Below are 18,825 nucleotides of genomic sequence, written 5' to 3' on the forward strand. Positions count from 1 at the left end.
ACAGTCTTGACCTTGATGTCGAGTCCGTGGTAGAAAAGGCGTTCACACCCAAATATCTCAGTACAACACCATCCACTCTCTTCCTTAATAGCAGAATAGTGGACTTGGAGCAACAGGTCCATGACCTGGAAGTTTTAAACTAGGTCATGAAATAGCAGAGTTGGAAGAAATAGAGTGAGGTGGAATTACTGGCAGATGTAAAAAAGTAGAAGCAGTAGGTAAAGGTGTGGAAATACTGGCCTTCCAGATGCTATAAACGCCTGAAGAAGGTGACTAAGCAGCTGCAAAAAGCCTGAGACAAGAAGCCAAAGATAGTAAAGACAAGAATAAACATTGAAGTGCAGAACTGAAGAGCGACCACTCATTTTTTATTAAGGTTTTTTTTAAGAGGTAAAATGTTGTGTGAGGACAAACAACAACTTAGGGATGAGAGGATGTTGGTATCCTAAATTTCCCTATTTTTTACCCCATTTCCATCAATATCAACCTCTGTTTTACCTTAATATAAGACCCTTCTTTCCTGCACTAGTACAAGATGATTACCCTTTTCCATAGAGCCCCTGTGTCGGCAGGGTCGAAGGGCTGATGGGCCGATGGGCCGAGGGGCTGGTCGGGGTCGGGGTAGGTCGAAGGACCGAAGGGTCGAAGGCTCAAGTGTTGGAAGGTAGGCCGAAGGCTCAAGTGTTGGAAGTAGCCAGAGAGCGGGGGGGTGGGGAATTATTTATTCCTATTTAATTAGAGAAATATCTCCATGGTTATAGTAATCATAGATTATGTTATAGAACCCCTATGTGAAGAAGGAAATTAAGAACGTGTGACCTTTAAATTACAAATGAGATGATATAATAGGAAGCAAAACCCTTTCATGAAATATGTAAGATTATCATGATGGCATAATTTGGAATAGTCATGATGGGATATCATGATAGGTAATCATGTTACAATCATGGAATAATTATTATGGGATAATCATGATGGAATCATCATCTCAGTAATCATGGAAGATATGTGATGGAAAATCATGACAAGGAACCATAAAAAGGTCATGGTGTGATAACCATGGTAGGAAATCTTAGATAAATCATGGCAGAATAATAATGATGGAACATTCAAGTAATAGTCATGGATAATCATGATAGAAAATTTGTGGATTAATCATGATGAATTAATTGAGGTGTAATAGGAAGGGTTTCACATGGTAATGATAACAAAATTTCAAACAAAGAATAACCAAGTACACTTGAGGTATCCCTCAAATAGGTAGTGCACTAGAAATTATAGGTTAATAGTGTAATTTTCATTGGAAAGGGAGAAAGATAAGAATCACCATATAAAGGGCTAAAAAATAATAATGTGCTATTCAGGCTGGTGTCATGGAATATTAGAATAAAATTTAGAAGTCTTATGGTGATGCTAGATTCAAATGATGCTTAAGCCTAGGGGCACCCGTGGAATATCAATCATGGTAGGAAGGTCTAGAGTTCTGAAATTCCATGAGAAAAAAGGGGAAAACCACCTTAGGATAAAGGCTGTGTGCATTTAGCCATTAGGAGGTTGTAGGGTAGCTAGGAGGGGTGCTTATAAATGACACAATATGGAATTACTAGTTTAGAGTAGTTATGTATATGTTATATGTCTTTTTGGATGTACACTTATGCATATGATTGAGATGCTTAAAGAAGATGAGGAAAACTTCTAGAATAAATACATATAATGACAAAATGAAGGTCACTATTGATTATGAGACAAAAATTACTACAAGCAAGTGGCAAGCCTCTTCTTTAATGAGTTTGTTATGTGGATTGAGTGGTATGCATAAGACGATGGGATATTGTAAGGATGATTGTAATAAGCAGTAATAAATTGGAAGTTGAAGTTAATTTTAGGGTGCAAATATAGGGATCTTAATCAAGGACTCTCACATTGGTGAGGCAAGGTTGAATGTTGTATTTTAGACGTTTTATGGTGCATTATATGTATCAAAACCTTTAAAAGCAAAGAGGAGATTATATTGTAGTTTCATTTATACCCAACTTATAAGTAAGATTCTTATATATGCTTAGTTTTTATTGGATTAGGTAATAAAATCCTTTGGATTAGAAATTTTAATGATTACATGCAAATTTGTGCAAGAGGGTAAGTGGTTTCACACCATGGATTTCTTTGTTGTGGATGAGAAGGGTGGTTTCTTTTGTCTTATGATGTAAGGAAATTAACTTCCATGATTTTATGAACATATTTTATTATGGAACTTATATTATTAAAAAGTATTATGATGGACATTTTGACATTTGGCTTATATTTTAATAAGAGGTTTAATGGTTACGGTGATTGTTATGCTTCAATTTTGTGAATTATAAACTAATTACTATGGATTCAAGTAAAGAACCTAATTATTTATTATTTTTAATAATTTAAAACCATAAATATCATATTGAAATGATTAGCATGGCATATGTAAGAAAACTTACTATAAAAAAATAATAAAAAAATATTTTAACTTATAAAATAAAGTTTTAAAATTCTAATAGCAAATTATAATTATTATAAAGAAATAAATTAGTAAAATTAAATCATTTTGAATATTAGCAACTTTATTATCAAACACTTTACCTTATAAGGGTATATTGATACTCGGAACAAGTTAAAGTGGAAAAATGATATGATATTAGAACATAAAATGGGATATGATTCAAGAATATAAAAATCTATAGAAATGATGAGTTAGTGACAATTCTATTAAAATTCTATTAGTAATAATTATATTTGGTATAAGATAGTGTCTCATCTTTATTTCTAGTGGGGCAGTGTCTTCATGGCATTGGAGTTTCGCTAGTTATTCATTATCATCTATTGGTTATAAGATTTTAGCTCTAGTCATGGAGTATGGATTGATTATAAATTTTTAGTTCTACTCATAGAGAATGGATGTAACTGATGTTAATGTTAAAACTCTAGTTTTAATAACCAACCCTTCCACTTTTCTCCAGAGTAATGATGACTGCTACTATTGCCATTAGGAGACAATCCACACCTGCTGGGAGAGTCCAGGCTGAGGTATGCACTAGATCCCACGGCAACACTTTCAACCGTGATCGGCACTGGGTATCAGCGTATTGGTTAACGTACATGAGAATACCCAAAAACTACAGCAACAACTCCCAGGAATATGAAGACTTCACAGATCCTGAAAGGTTGTGCTGAGTGTCACAGGCGAATATACATATTTTCTGGTAATCATAGTCCACAGTGGGCTTGACTTCACAGAAGAACCAATGGACTCGGATTGGCAAAGTTCATTTCACAATAGTAAATTGAAATAAAATACACACTGTTTCCAACACAAACACATATTTTGTCGTCTGGCTCGTTCGGTTTGGAAACACATATTTTGTCGTCTGGCTCGTTCGGTTTGGAAACACATATTTTGTCGTCTGGCTCGTTCGGTTTGGAAACACATATTTTGTCGTCTGGCTCGTTGGGGACCTGCAACAGCTGTTGATGTTCCGGCTTGGCCAGGCTAAACACGGTCGCGAAGTTAACCCAAGCCACACAATACATTTTGACTCTTTGAAAGATAATATGAGAAGTGATCCTACGGATTTTCCATATTTCATTTCAATTTTTGAAATTTCCCGCTCGCTGAGTTTGAAATATGGTGGGAAGGAGTGCTGGGACGGATGTCGGATCGGGCTGTGCATTAATTACATTGAATACTGGAGTTTGCCGGAGGTAGAGTGATCGAGTTGCCGGAATGTCCATGGATATGTATGGCTTTCATGCATATGTAGCATGCCTTTCGGATGCGGGAATGTCCTGTCATGGATATGTATGGCTTTCATGCATATGTAGCATGCCTTTCGGATGCGGGAATGTCCTGTCACAGGGACTTAGCGCTTATTAAATACTTTATAGGGGTGGAAATAAGGGTCGCCCTAAAATGGAGGCGAGGATTGGTTGGGTTGGGATGAACAGTATTCGCCTAACCAAAACCCGCAAAGAAAAAACCTTCAATATAATTAAGTATGAAATATTAAATGTTTTCTCTGGAAAATATGAAACTAAATAATTATATTAAAAATTAAAATTTCACTTTCAAAAAATATAAAATTCGACAATAATATAAAACATCGAAAATTTTGACAATGTAAACTTTCATATAATGATATATTTTTTTATAAAATTACTCATATCCTTTTTACAGGCCACAATGGAAGAAAATAATTAAAAAAAACTGCGATTGAAATAAGGAATAGCAGTTAAAATTAAACATTTAAGTTAAAATTAAATATTTAAATTAAAATGTTCCTTCTGTTTTAATTTCGATGCATTTCAAAACTTAAATTGATTGACACATCGGAAACGCCGGGCGGCTGGGGCCGGCGAGTCTCCACCGATAGAAATTCAAAAGGGAAGCCACGTAAGCTCAATAATTAAATCGCTTACATCATATCCTGTGGCCGCTAAGCTGGCGAAAAGATTCCCTCTTTTTTGGCAGTTTCATGCTCGTTAAGAGTTCCATCCCCTTTTCTTAATAGTTTAATTTGTTAAAATTAAAACCGAAGATGACAATTGAACTGTGTGAATATTTTTTAAAACAACGAAAATTAAATGCATTTTTATTAGTCAATTTGGAAGTTAAATATATGATGTTGTTTTGTAAGATTATAATTTTATCATGTTTAAATTTTAGGATGATGATGAGGACGGTGGTGGTGGTTGTTAACTGAGACCAAATTATAAATACACATCCATATATTTTGAAATTGAAAAGAAATTTTGGATTGAAAGATAGTAATATGTAAAATTGCCATCTTATCTTTTACAATCAACCATTCAACTTTAAATTCACGCTCGTTGAGATTAACAAACTCACTCCGATCGTCACTTTGCATAGTAATGAGCACAAATGTTTCTAATCCAATCCCGATTCAGGTGCACTGGGAATCTAATTCAATTGTCTCTCTCGGTCTCGGGTTGCATTCCCACGCGAAAAAGTCGGAATTCATGGACGCGTCGGTGGGAACCATGTAGCCATGATTCCTTTTTACCATTTTGACCCGTTATTTGTTTGTTTGTGTGATATAGATATTATTTATTTTTAATGTCGTTATTTGTTTGTGTGTGATATAGATATTATTTAATTTTAAATTTGTTATTTGTTTGTTGATATAGATATCATTTAATTTTGAAGTCGTTATTTGTTTGTTTGTGTGATATAGATATCATTTAATTTTAAGGTCAAGTCAAGTTAGATGCTATATTCCAAAATTCAGGAGGTTTTATTTATAAATAAGGTATGGCTCTTTCCATAGAACGTGCACTGCAAAACGACGATATGGGTTTCGATAAGCTGCTTCAGCGGTTGACCGCCTCCGCAACGTTAATAGTTGGTACAGGAGGTACTGCGACAACGGCTATGATTGGTTTAATCGCGGCACTGGTATTGGTGTGGATGTTACGGCGAAAGAGTAGAAGATTGCCTCCAGGACCCTATCCACTGCCCTTCCATAAATTGAGACTCCCTGTCCACCGTTGTCTTAAGGACCTTTCTGACAAATATGGTTCCATTATGTTTATGCGCTTTGGCTCTGTCCCTACCGTTGTGGTTTCCTCCTCTGAGATTGCCAAACAGTTTCTGAAAACCCATGATTTGATGTTTGCAAGCCGACCTCCAACCGCCGGAGGCAAATACTTCTTCTACAATTTCCAAGATATTGTGTTGGCTCCCTATGGAGATCACTGGAGGAAAATGAGAAAAATATGCGTCTTGGAACTGCTCACGGCCAAGAGAATAGAGTCCTTCAAGAACCTTCGAGAGAAATAAGTGTCTGCCGCGATGCGTTCAATCTGGGAAAAGAGTGAGAAGGGCACAATACCCCTCAATGTGACCTATGTAATCTCTACGCTCAGCTCCAATATAGTCTGGCAAATACTGGCAAGTCACAAATTTCTAACGATGAATTGGGTGCCAATGACAAAGGATTCAAGGATCTGATGCAGCAGGTGTCAAGTGCTGTGGGAGAATTTAATATCGGCGACTTCATCCCTTATTTGGATTGGCTTGATTTGCAAGGTATCCGGCGGCGCCTGAAGAAAGCTCATAAAAGATTCGATGCTTTCGCTGAGAAAGTAATAGAGGATCATGTTCATCATCGCGTGGCCGCCGCGACCTCCGGTGGGCAGGAAGAGGCAGAGCCAGAGGCTCCTAAAGACTTTGTTGATACGCTCCTCGTGATAGCTGAGACCAATCTAAACAAAATAACACAGGAAAGCATCAAGGCAATTATATTTGTATGTGTGGAGGGCGGTGGGCACTCTATTCCAATTCTTCAAACTAGAATGTTTCAATCAAGCTTTTTCTCTGTGTCTTTGTCAATTGGGCTCGAACCTGTGACCTAAATCTAGGAAGTACTTAGGAGTCTTGATAGCTATCATTCATTTACTCACACAAAAATATGTTAACTCTGTATTTGTATTTGTGTATGAGATGTTCGCTGGTGGAATGGATACGACGTCGACTACACTAGAATGGGCAATGAGTGAGCTGCTGGGACATCCTGATGCAATGAAGGAATTACAGACGGAAATTGAATCCGTTGATGGTGAACCTCGAAAAGTAAAGGAATCGGATCTGGCAACCATGAAATACCTCCACTGTGTGGTCAAAGAAACGCTACGATTATACCCACCGTTGCTGCTGGCTATTCCCCATCAATCTCTAGAGGCTGTCACAGTAGGGGAATACTATTTTCCTAAGACAACAATGTTACTTGTGAATTTGTGGGCAATAGGAAGGGATCCAACTGTGTGGGGGGGTAGATGCATCGGAATTTAAGCCAGAGAAATTTATGCGGGACGAAAATATAGATTTAACCGGTCAATCCGACTTCCGAGTTCTGGCATTCGGGTCTGGTAGGAGAGGATGTCCGGGCGCTTCAATGGCTATTCCGATGGTTGAACTCGTACTGGCTCAGCTAGTGCACGTTTTTGAGTGGAGAGTTGAAGGCGATCCATCGCAGATGGATATGAAAGAAGCGTGTGCAACCTCGATTCCAAGACAAGTACCGCTCTCTGCTTTTGCAAGGTTGAGAATCCATGGTTGCTTTTAAATCCGTAAGCAATACAGTCGGAGAGGCTTTTCTACATCCAACTTTCAGGTTAGGCATATGTGTGGAACTTTTTAGAACTGTAAAACTGCAACTTTTTATTTTATAACTGTCAAACTGTTTACGGCATACGTACTCCGAAGACTTCAACCTAGCAAACCTACTTTCAAGGTTAATTTTGAAAGGGCGGGCCAACAGTACTCACAATGTAATAAATATATAAATTCCATATGTACTAGTACTATAATAAATACATATCAAGGCTGAAGTTTTCTGAGGTGTAATCTGCTTCCTTATTTTTCTCATTCCTACATTGAAGTAGCTCTTTTAAAATAGATTTTCTTTTCTTCCATCAAAGAATCAAGCTTCTTTTGACTCTATAGAAGTCTGACTTGGAACCCGAACAAGTGACAACAAATAGGATCTTCACTTCTACTTGTGCATATAGCACTGTCACCTCCAAGTTTATACAAACCTCAGGTTGATAAGTAAAGATGGTAGCCCAGGAGTTGCAGCATCCTTGCAGCAATACTGGCTTTCATCACGGACCTTTGCTTTTCCCTTCCATGGAGGGATATACTTAGGTAGCCTTGTTATGGGTTTCACTCCTTCAGCATCAATATATTTTGTTCCCTAGGCTTCTTCTGCCTCTAGATCCACTACTTTCTTTGGCTACTTATCTTTCTTCTGCTTTTGTGTTTCGGTATGCTTACTTGGGGATGCACGCACCAGCACTCGCTTTTTCTGCTTAGCTTTCATGTATTGATTGGGTTTGGCAGGTTGGCTTTCTCTAGCACGGGTAGCCTTCACCCTAGGCGACCTCAGCGCCATAGGCACAGTAGCCGAAGCTTCCATACTTACAACTTTTGGGGAAACGCTCTCAAAGGCAACATCGCCAGTAATAACAATTTTAGTAGGACTTGGTGTAGACATTTTGTCAAGAATAAGCTTCTGGCTTATCTCAAGCAACTCAAAAAACATGGGGCTTGCAACTAAATCTTTCCAAAACGCTTGGCTCATAGGCAATAGACAATGAAATTCACTAACAATTATGAGAGCGCAAAGTGTTCTCTATTGGACTGGCACACATAATTTATAGGGAATTTTGAATTCAAATTTGACCATTCCACCCAATTTCTGATTAAAAATGTTGTTTTGGTGATAGATCTTCAAAACCAATTGCCTTAAATGCCACCACCCCGCTCCACTTAACCATATTTTGGCCGCCAAGTCATGAACAATAACTCCAATGGTTACTTTCCTTTTGTGCAGCGTGATACCTTCCTCCATGGCGTAGCTTCCTGAGCACAAATTTATGGGTTGTATATTCATCATTCTTTATGCAACCTTCTCGCTGCGTTGTCCTCCAAACTGGGTAGTGTAGTTTATAGTCCTGCACTCCCTTGATAATACCTGGAGCACTAAGACTATCCTGCTGCCATATAGTCATTGTCCAGGATCCCTTGTATACAATTTCAACCTGCTCCCATTCACTTTTCCTGGGAAGGGTTCCCCATTCAGCTTTACAAGCTGAACTGCGCCTCCATCTATAATTTCTTTGATAATATATGGCCCTAGCCAATGCATCTGGAATTTACTCGGAAATTTAGTGAATTTACTATCATATAACAAGATAATATCATTTACCTTGAATGTGCAAAGCTTGATATGGCGATCATGGCACACTTTTTCACGCTCCTTCTCCACTTGTTGATGGAATCATGCCAAAATTTGATCTTCTTCAAGCTCCATCAGTTGCGCGAGTCGTTCCTCCAAGGCCTTGCGATCCGCGATATCCATCAGCGCTGCTATGTGCATACTAGGTACAATTTACCCCACGGACATTACAACTTCAACCCCATATACTAATTTGAATGATGTTTTCCCTCTCAGCTTCTTACAAGTAGTCCTATAAGCTCATAGAACTGCAAGTACATGAACATTCCAGTGATTCTACTGCGCATTACAGATCTTTGTCAGCGCATTCTCCAAAATCTTATTAGAGGTCTAAACACTTCCATTTGCCTGAGGGTGACACGGTGTACTCTTTTGATGGTAGACCTAGAATTCTTCAATCAATGTGTTGATCGTTTCGTTCAGAAAGTGTGTACCTCTGTCACTCATCAACACTTTTGGGCATCCAAATCTAGTTAAGGCATACTCAAACAAGAACTTTTCTATTGTGGTGCATGTACAATCTTTAATGAGTTGTTCTTCTGCCCATCTGGTTAAATATTCTGTCATTGTTATAATATAGTGTGCACCTGTTTTCTTTCCCAAGCACTGAATTGGCCCAAAACAATCAATCGCCCACTTCTCAAATGCCTGCAAGGACACCTGAGGATGTAGTGGTAACTCATCCCTTCGCAAGGGTCTACCAATTCTTTGACATGCATCGCATACCTTACAATATTCTTGGAATCCTTGTGCAATGTTGACCACCATAGACCTGCGCACAAAATCTTCTGCGCAGTTGCCTTGTTCGCATAATGGCCTCCCACAACTCCTCTGTGAGCTTCAACAAGAATGTTATCCCACTCAAAGTCCAGCACATATCTTCGCAATATTTCATCAGCCCTCATTTTATACAAATGTCCTACATTGATTGATAAATCGGTTGCACGCACTACCAATTCCTTCTTTTGCTGGCTTGTATATCCTTCTAGTGCCATCCCCATAGTCAAGAAGTGAATAATGTCTGCAAAGTGATTATCCTCTATGTGCACTGCAAAGAGTTGTGCATCTGGGAACCCTTCTTTCAAATTATTAGGCTCCTCGCCTATGTTGATCTGCGATAGATGGTCATGTCCCACATTTAACTGTCCCGAATTCATAATGACTTCAAAGTCATAATCCTAGAATAATGGCAACCGTATGCAAATATTCCCCCTCAACACATGCTTGTTGACCAAGTATTTCAAGGCAAAATGATCTATGTACATCTTGAAATTCCCTCCTAACAGATAATGCCTGAATTTTTGCAGCACGTACACCATGGCCAATCCTTCACGCTTAGTCGTATAATAATTTCTCTCGGCCTTCGATAGCTTCCTACTTGCGAAGGCTATAAGATGGTCCATTTCTCCTTCACTGGCCTGTGTTAACACTGCACCCAATGCAATGCGAGAAGCATCTACATGTACATGAAACTCCATTTTCCAATAAGAGAATACTAAGATCGGCGCTATGACCATTTTTTCTTTCAACACATCTAAGTTGTGCTGGAATTCTTCGTCTCAACAAAATGTTGTGTCCTTGTTCAGCAGTTTCTCCATGGGAGCAGTAGTTTGAGCATAAGCTTTGATAAATTTTCTATAATATCTCATATGTCCTAGTGTCGCGCACAGCTGCTTGATGTTCCTAGGGGCCTCCATATTCACAATCACTGTTATCTTTGTAGGGTCCACCATCAATCCTTGCTTGCACACCACGTGACCCAACAATATCCCAAAGGGAACACAAAATATGCATATCTTCAAATTCAGCACGATTTGTTATTTGTGACACATATCCAACATTAGGCACAAACTTGCTACATGGCGCTTCACTAGTCCAAACACGTCTAATCATCAAAGTATACTTCCAGGAACTTATGAATGAACTCCTTGAAAACTATTATGAATATGTGGGAAAATATTGTAGGCGCATTCTTAAGCCCAAATGGAATCATAATGTATTGAACATAACCCCACTCCATCCCGAAGGTCATTTTTCTCCTATCCTCTGGTGCGATCTTGATCTGATGATACCCAAAAAACACGTTAGTGAAGGAATAGGCCTCCTTCCCTCCAACATTATCTAACACTTCGTCCATAAACAATGTTGGGAATGGGTCGTGAACACATGCATCATTAAGCTTCTACAAGTCTCCACAAACCCTTATTTCACCCTTTTGTTTCTTCTCCTGAACCACCATTGGACTCACCCAGTCAGATTATTCAATAGTTTCTATGATGCCCACCTCCTACATCTTATCCAGCCCTTGGTGAACCTTTTCCTTGTATTTAGGATTAAGGCGATACAACCTTTATTTAATAGGTTTCACGTCTAGCTTCAGAGTGATCTTCATAATGCTTAGATCACCAACAATGCCCTTTAAATCCGAAAACTTAGTAGGGAAGAGATCCTGGTATTCATGGAGTAATTCAACAACTTTATCCACTGTAGCATCGTCCTAATAATCTCCAATTTTTCGTGAACTTCGGTTCTTCATTAGTGCAAATGTTTATTTGATTTGTCTTCAGAGGTGTGAGGATCTCCGGGTTTTCTATTTTTGGGCCTTCGACTTTGCAATGCCCTTATGATTCCAAAATATTAATGTTCCATGGGTCCTCCTCTTCCTCTTCAACAGTCACATTATAGCATTCCAAATCATGGCACAGCTGGGTGCTCCAGCATGGTTGGCTCTATTCCATAGGTTTTGCCAGCATTTTGAAGATAACCACCTTAATCTCTTGTAGTGCTTCATCGATTCTTGTGAAGCCATCCTCAAAGCTGAAGATCAATAAGAATCCTTCCTTCAATACATCCCATTCGGTCGTGCCATGATGGAGCTCCTATTATAGACATTTTTGTGCCTTGTAACATGGAGCATGAAATGTCGATAATTACAGGGATCCTCAGTCCCTAAACATGTTGTTCTTACCCCTAGAAGAACAAGGTCAGCAAACCACAACACTTCCCATCAGTTCTCCACCTGAAAACACTCAAAAACAGGCTATTTTTGGATCATGTCAGCTGCTCCACTGAGCATCTGCGCTGGAATGCAACTGCGCCTCCTTGTACCTGCGCTGAAAGTCAAATCTAATGAAGGCTACCTGCGCTGGGCGAGATTGGCCAAGTGGCACAGTCATTCTGCAAGGTGTCAATTGCCCATGAAGCTTCCAAACTGACACTTGGTTCATGGGATTCGCCCTGTGATGAGTAAGAGGTACTTGATCTCCATGTGTAAGCAAGGATCTCCAAGTGGACTCAAGAACTGAAGTTTAACTGAAGAGGGAGAGGACACAAGGCAGCTTTATGTCAGTCTCAAGCTGACTCATCCTTTCTTCTTCTCTCCTATATATAGAGCTCTTCTATGAGGTCTAGGGAGGCTGGAATTTTGTGTAAAGCAAGGAAGTGCTGTTGGTTTACAGTTAGAGCTATTGGGTGATTGCTTTTATAGAGGTGAAGAGGAGATTTCTTGCTGCTGGGGAGGTGCTGCTGGATTGGAGCCATTGATGGTTGTAACCTTCTCAGAACCCTGTTACTTTTATCAATAAAGCTCTGAATGTTCTCCTATATACTTGTATTGCATTGATGTATTGTATTTACTTGTATATTTGATTCACTCTAATCCATGCATCAGTTATGAGTACATGTATCTTGTAGTTTTCTTCTCTCTGTTGTGCAGGATCTGTGTGTAGCTGGACCGGCAAAGAGAGCAAGGAGCTGGGAACAAGAGACAAAGAGAGAGGATAAGGATCGACAAAAGCGAAAGACACCGGTTGGTTAATCTTTTCTTCCTTCTCTCTGTACTTTCATAAAGGAAAACATTAAAGCTTTACTTTCAGTTGTTGCTAAAGACTGTCACCTTTAGAGTAGGGATAGGGTCATCCGAGTCAGATACTTTTCCCCACAACAAACTGGCGACTCCGCTGGGGAGCCTAGTATCTTGTTGGTGTTTGTAGTATCTTTGCTATTCATTTCCTGAAGAAAAGAGTACCAAATCGAAAAGCTTTTGACTATATCAAAAGCGAAGTAGAGGGGCTGCTACTCTTGCTCACTTTCTGAGCAGATTCATGATTTGAAGAGCTGATCTACAAAAGACTCTTGTACTCTTTGTGATAGCTTTTCATCCTCTTGATCATCCCTTAGCCTGTACTTGACCTATAGCTTTTTATTTCAGCAAAAACAGTGCATTTTTGAACTTTTTATGACCCGGAAATCCTTGTAAACGCAACTCTCGTGTCTCAGTGCAGGCTGTCCACAGGCAGTCTGCATTTCAGCGCAGGTACTCCCTTCGGGAACTGCGCTGAGAGTCAATTTGACAGACCAGAGCCTGCGCTGATCCAGTTAGGCTATGTCTTCCTGAGGTTTCCCACTGTGTCTTAGCCCTGTTTTCACTGATTTTTGCTGCTGATTGCTGGTCATTGTACTTGCTGTAAACCAACTTTCCTTGACATTATTCCGCCTCAGTTGTGTGATGAAACTGTGAGTGTTCTTTCAGTATTTCTTGCTTCAGTTACAGTTTCCCATTGTGAAAAACGAACCAGTATAGCGGTGACCTCTTAGATCCTGAACTGTAAAAGTGTCTTTGTGATCTTAAGAGCTAGTTTTATTACTGTTCATGGCTGTTTGAGTTTGTTTGTTTTTCATTTTATGGTTTGAATCTATACATTTCCAGTGTCTAAACAAGTCGATCTTAAGGTGTCTTTTGATTTTGGACAAGCTTGTTTATTTTTCGCTTGAAATTAGATTCAAAAGTCATACAACAGTTTTCCTTTCTGTCTTACATCAACATTAAGGATAACGAAAAGAAATACATGCATTGTGCATATTTGCATTTGACTGTGTGCTTGACGATTTAGGAAAATTTGCATTTTAGTGTGTGTTCTATGATCTGTGCGAAAAGTTGTGTCTTTCTTTTCCCTCAGTAGATTAAGGTTTTCAAAGTTGAAAGATTGAAAAGTTTTGCTTCTCATCTTAGATTGCATTTAGAAAGTTGTATATATACATCTCGTGGTGATCCTAAAAGGCAAACTGCTAAGCAAGATCAACATTAAAATAAATCCAATTTACATAACAACGCTTTGTAACATAACGCAAACATCTAGAGGTCTAGGTAGAGACGTGTTCCGGCGTCGTTAAACGTAGTGACTGTCGATCTCTACGAAGGTGGGTGATTCCTCCTGAGAGTCGGTGGCACTAATACGGACTTGTGCTCCCGCGTACCATCGCGTATATTGGGAGACCCCTATAGGCATTTATCCTTTATCCTTAGGAAGCCGTGTCGGCCGCCCTACTGATCGCGATGCAGTGAACACAGCATTCACGAAGATCGACCACCCGTACCGTAAAACGTATTCTGTGGTTTCGCGAAAGGTTTGGCACACCCTCTGCCTAGATCTCCAGAGCAGTTTCTTTTGGCCTTTTTCAAACTCTATAACTGAAAAAGTCCAACCGAGCATTTGTCACTTCGGGCTCGTTAATACATCGAAGTCGACTAGAGTCATCTTTAGCTTTTTCTCGACTCTTAAAACATGAAAAAGCAAGTTTGTGTCTAAAAGCGTCGTTAATAAAATTTATTTTAAGCGGAACATAATCACCTGTTATTCCCACGTTGATCTTTCAGTTGAAAAGTATGGAGCCCACCAACCAAGGAAGTAACCTTGGCGGAAGTCCAAATCCCTTCTCCTCTTGGGGAGATGTTGGTGCACCTCATATGGCAACATTGTCACTTCCAGGATTGACAATTGGCCTACCTGTATGGCTCTTTTCAACTAATGTAGTCCAGATCGCCACTAATCCTGAGCAGTCGAATCAACAGTCAGAACAATCTAGAACTACCCACCAGCCTTCCACTTCTTACGATACTTCCTCTGATCCTTCATCTTCGCAAGGTAGAGCTGGCAAGAGTCAGCCTCCCAAGGAGAAGAAGGGAAAGAAGAAGAGAGAAAAGAAGCAGAAGGAGCCTCTGGCGAAGGCGACTGGGGGCAAGCAGAAGAAAGCTGACAAAAACCCACACACTGCACCGACCGGGCCTAAATCGCCATGTGTCATTTGCAAAGGGATCCACTTCCATCGTGATTGTCCTTGTATTCCCCGGATACTAAGGGACTGGTCCCCAAGGTTGCACAATCCGGTAGCATCAACCTCTGGTTGTCATGTTGATTGCAGTCCGTCAACTAACGAGAGTGAAGGACGAAGAAGGGGACCAAGATCACCCTGTCTATTGTGTGAAGGCAATCATGCCATCCACAAATGTCCATTCTTAGATGAGGCAAAGAAAGTTTTGGAAGATCGCCCGGTTTCACCGTTGCGACTTCCTCCTGGATACCAAAAACTCGCGCCTAATCCCTCGATAGTTGAAAATCCAGTTGACCCGCTCAAGTGGTCAGCTGAAGTGTCGGTCATTGAGAATGAACCTACTGAATCCAGACCAGACGAAAGTCTAAAGGTCGAAATGGCAGTTGACCCGGTTCTTCCTTCAGAGGTTTCATCGTCCAATGACTCCGTCATTGAAGACCCGTCTTCAAATGACACCGTCGCCGAAGAGTCAGCTTCATGCGACACCCTCACTGAAGAGAATAAGGATGACACCATCCAGGTTCTTTTCATCAGCACCGACTCTGATGAGCGTCAGGGCAATGTGCCCATTCCTTTATCGCAGGAAGGAACATCATCAGGGTCATACCCGGCCGTATATACGGTCCCACCACCAAGCAACCTGGTTGTATCCTTTGATTGGAATCAACTAGGCAGACCCCGGTTACCAGCCAGTATACCATTCAGAATCATTGTCCAGATCTATAGAATGATTATGGCTGGTACTATCATTGATGAAGGGGCGTCTGTGAGTATCCTTTCCTCTATTGCTTGGAAAGCACTGGGTTCCCCAGCGCTTTTACCTGAGTTAAGAAATCTCTCAGGTTTTGATAAAGGAACCAGTCGACCATTAGGAATCCTCCCCAATGTACCTGTTACATTGAAAGGGAAGACCGTCAATTTAAACATGATGGTCGTCCAGGGACCCTTGGATTATAACCTACTCCTTGGACGTGACTATATTTATTGCATGGGAGCGATAGTCTCCTCACTCTTTAGAGTAATGTGTTTTCCACATGAAGGAAGGATGGTCAAGCTCGTAGACCAACTTTCATTTCCGGGATCTCGCATCGCAAATAGTCAAATACCAATCCTAAATGGTCTGTTCACTCAAGATTTGCCTCCACCCCCAGTCCTCCTTCCCGATGAGTGCGAGTGATTCGGAAAGAAAGACTGGAACCCAGGGGGCATGCACCCTGGTCTGCTTCGGGCAGAAGAAACCCTGGGTATGAGGAAGAATTTCCGTAGAAGAATGGACTAGTCCGTACCCCGTCCGGCGGTGGAAGAGGGGTTGTTCTAGAATAATATTCTTTTGTCAAAGTTATGCGAGTGAGATAATCTGCTTCTCGCTCCCCTTGTCTAGATAATCAGGATACCGAGGATGAGGACCATTTGCTGTAGCAAGTAGTAACCATCTTTGAAGACAAGCCTCACCCATTAAAACATATGTTTTGAAGGATAAGTAGGGGCAGCCTCCAAAGAAAGAGATTCTATTGTTACAACAGGCGACCACCATTTTTAGTAACCTAATGTTAGGCATCGCCGAAGAAAGAGATTGATTTGCGGCAGCAAATAGAACCCTCTTCGGATAATAAGAAAGAAGCAAGCCTCCCTCAATAATACCAATGTTTTGTCTTTGAGTAGTGTTCTTCTCTTGTCACAAATAGCTGTTCGTTAAAAGTTGGGCCGACGGGAAGCCTGAGTACCGCATAAGACCCCTTAAAATAACGAGAAGACTAGTATCGTTAACATTAGATTAGCAAGATGACAAGTAGCTGTGAACACCCAAAGAAAAGCAGAGGTAGGAGAGAGGAGGGGCAGCCTCGAAATTCTATCCTATACCTGGGGGCATGCAAACTTTTGGAATGTAAGCAAGGGACGACTATTTATTTTTTTAAATTTTTAGGTCCTCCCTTTAAACCTGTAGGTCTAACCCTTTAAACTCGTAGGATTAGCCGTTTCCGACCTTGCATGAAGAAAGCCTGTGGGGCAAAGGTAAAAACTTGCCAAATTGGAGCATAGCTTCGTGAGATAAAGCTCCTTAAAAAATAGCTATCTCACAGGAGGCGTTCTTACTATGACTGGTATATCGAGCAGTTTTAGCACATAGTTCATGCTCGTTAAAAAATAAACGCAAGATCCGAGCAGTTTTAGCGCATAGTTCATGCTCGTTAAAAAATAAACATAAGTTTATGAGCAGGCTTTCCTTTAGAGTTCAAGCTCATTCAGAAAAAATGAACCGGTAAATACCCTTCTGAGATCGTAAATTCATCAGCCATAAAAGCCTTGGTCGTGTTTGTGCACCGTCACCTCCACCGTCATTTGGCCGATCATTCACTTCCATTTGTGTGTTTACCCTTTTTGAGGAACATCTGCGAAGAGTGATTTCACTTAGCCATCCTTGTGACACTGCCGTGATTGGAATATTCCAACTTGTACCTGGAATCAGTTGCTATCCCTGTTTATCACTCGTTCCTCAAAAGACGAGTCTTCTTTGAGCTCTTTTCACTGACTCGTAAAATATGAAAAGTTTGCCGAGTTTTGGCCTTCCAGCTCGTTAAAAGGACCGGAAGAGCTATCCCTCATTTAGACTTTAATCTTTTTGGACTTGAGGGATTATTACACAAAAAGATCGAGCGCTTGTCTTGTTCGGCTCGTTAAAAGTACCGAACACCCATCCCTTCTGTATTGTTTTATACTTTTTCGGACTTAAGGGATTAGAAGACGAAAAAGGAATTATGGAGTTAACTTTCTGTACCTTTTCAGACTCTCTAAAGATGAAAAGGACCGAGTTTTCTTTGTCGTTAGACTCGTTAAAATGATTAAATAGCGACAAACTTGTCTTTAGACGAGAACGAGTTTCCCTATCGCTAAGCTCGTTAAATCATAGCGATGGGCTTGCCCGAAGGGCAGGTTATAGAACAAGCATATGTTATCCTCCTCAAGCTTGACAAAAATAAAGAGGTACTGGTCAGAAATGACTGGGGAAAAATTGGGAGAACATCAAAGCTTAATGGTAGCAAGTCACTCTTGAACATGACACTTTTCCTCCGTTCCGCATCGGGTTGGGTTATTTCATTCACCGGTCTCATCACCATGGTCTTCGCCAAACCATCCACATTTGGGGTAATGCTACCGATCCATCGCATCAGTGCCGTTATATGTTCAAGAGGGGTCATTCTGAAAGTGTCAATCGTGTCCCATCCACTGCCATACATTATCCTTCATCCATTCATGATCGCCACCCTGAATCATATATCACAGTTTGTTTTCACCTCTGCTAAAATCATTAGCTCCGTTCCGTGTCATTGATGTGGGATTCATTAAGGCCCTCCTTTGACGGATCGCTTCTTGTCGACTTCAGCTCATTATCCAAGAAGTTGATCTAGGAACAACCCCATCAGTACTTTGAAGCTTGCATGCCTCAATGGCAAGTTTCTCACTTCCGGCGACAGGTATACATCAATGACCTTCGACCAGAAGATTTTGCGTGGCGTTCGACGCCAAGTCCTTTATTCACGCCACGTGAATTGTACTGCAGTACCTTGAGGGTCATTATCATTATCGGTGATTCCTCTCGCGCTTGTTAACGGTTTTCATTATTGGCCGGTAATCGAGCGAGGTCTTTCCATGTTCGACTTCAGCGAAATTCTCACATGGATCGACTTGTACTTAGAGTGAAGATCGAACGAGTTTGAAGACCCCGGATCTAGTTTCATCCATCCGGGCTGCGATACATATTCAGGAAATATAAAAGCATTTGTCATGTACATCATTGCAGCAGATGATCATCCTACTCAAAGGATGATAATTTCAGCAGAGAATTATCAGTCTACCATCAGACGATCGTCTGTTATATGTACCAAAATGTATTTATAAAGCTGAGCATGGGAATGCCCGCCTCAGCTAG

At 40.5% G+C, this 18,825-nt stretch overlaps 2 pseudogenes; both read left to right on the plus strand.

Moving 5' to 3' along the window:
• Window positions 1-5,299: 5,299 nt before the first annotated feature.
• On the plus strand, window positions 5,300-5,827 carry LOC149147648 (cytochrome P450 750A1 pseudogene; annotated as a pseudogene).
• Window positions 5,828-5,997: 170 nt separating this feature from the next.
• On the plus strand, window positions 5,998-7,112 carry LOC149147649 (cytochrome P450 750A1 pseudogene; annotated as a pseudogene).
• The last annotated feature ends 11,713 nt before the right edge of the window (window positions 7,113-18,825 follow it).

The sequence above is a fragment of the Pinus tabuliformis genome, chromosome 9 (assembly GCF_031772625.1).
Source record: "Pinus tabuliformis cultivar Carrire ecotype Pingquan chromosome 9, CPIR1, whole genome shotgun sequence".
In the NCBI taxonomy this organism is placed as follows: Eukaryota; Viridiplantae; Streptophyta; class Pinopsida; order Pinales; family Pinaceae; genus Pinus; species Pinus tabuliformis.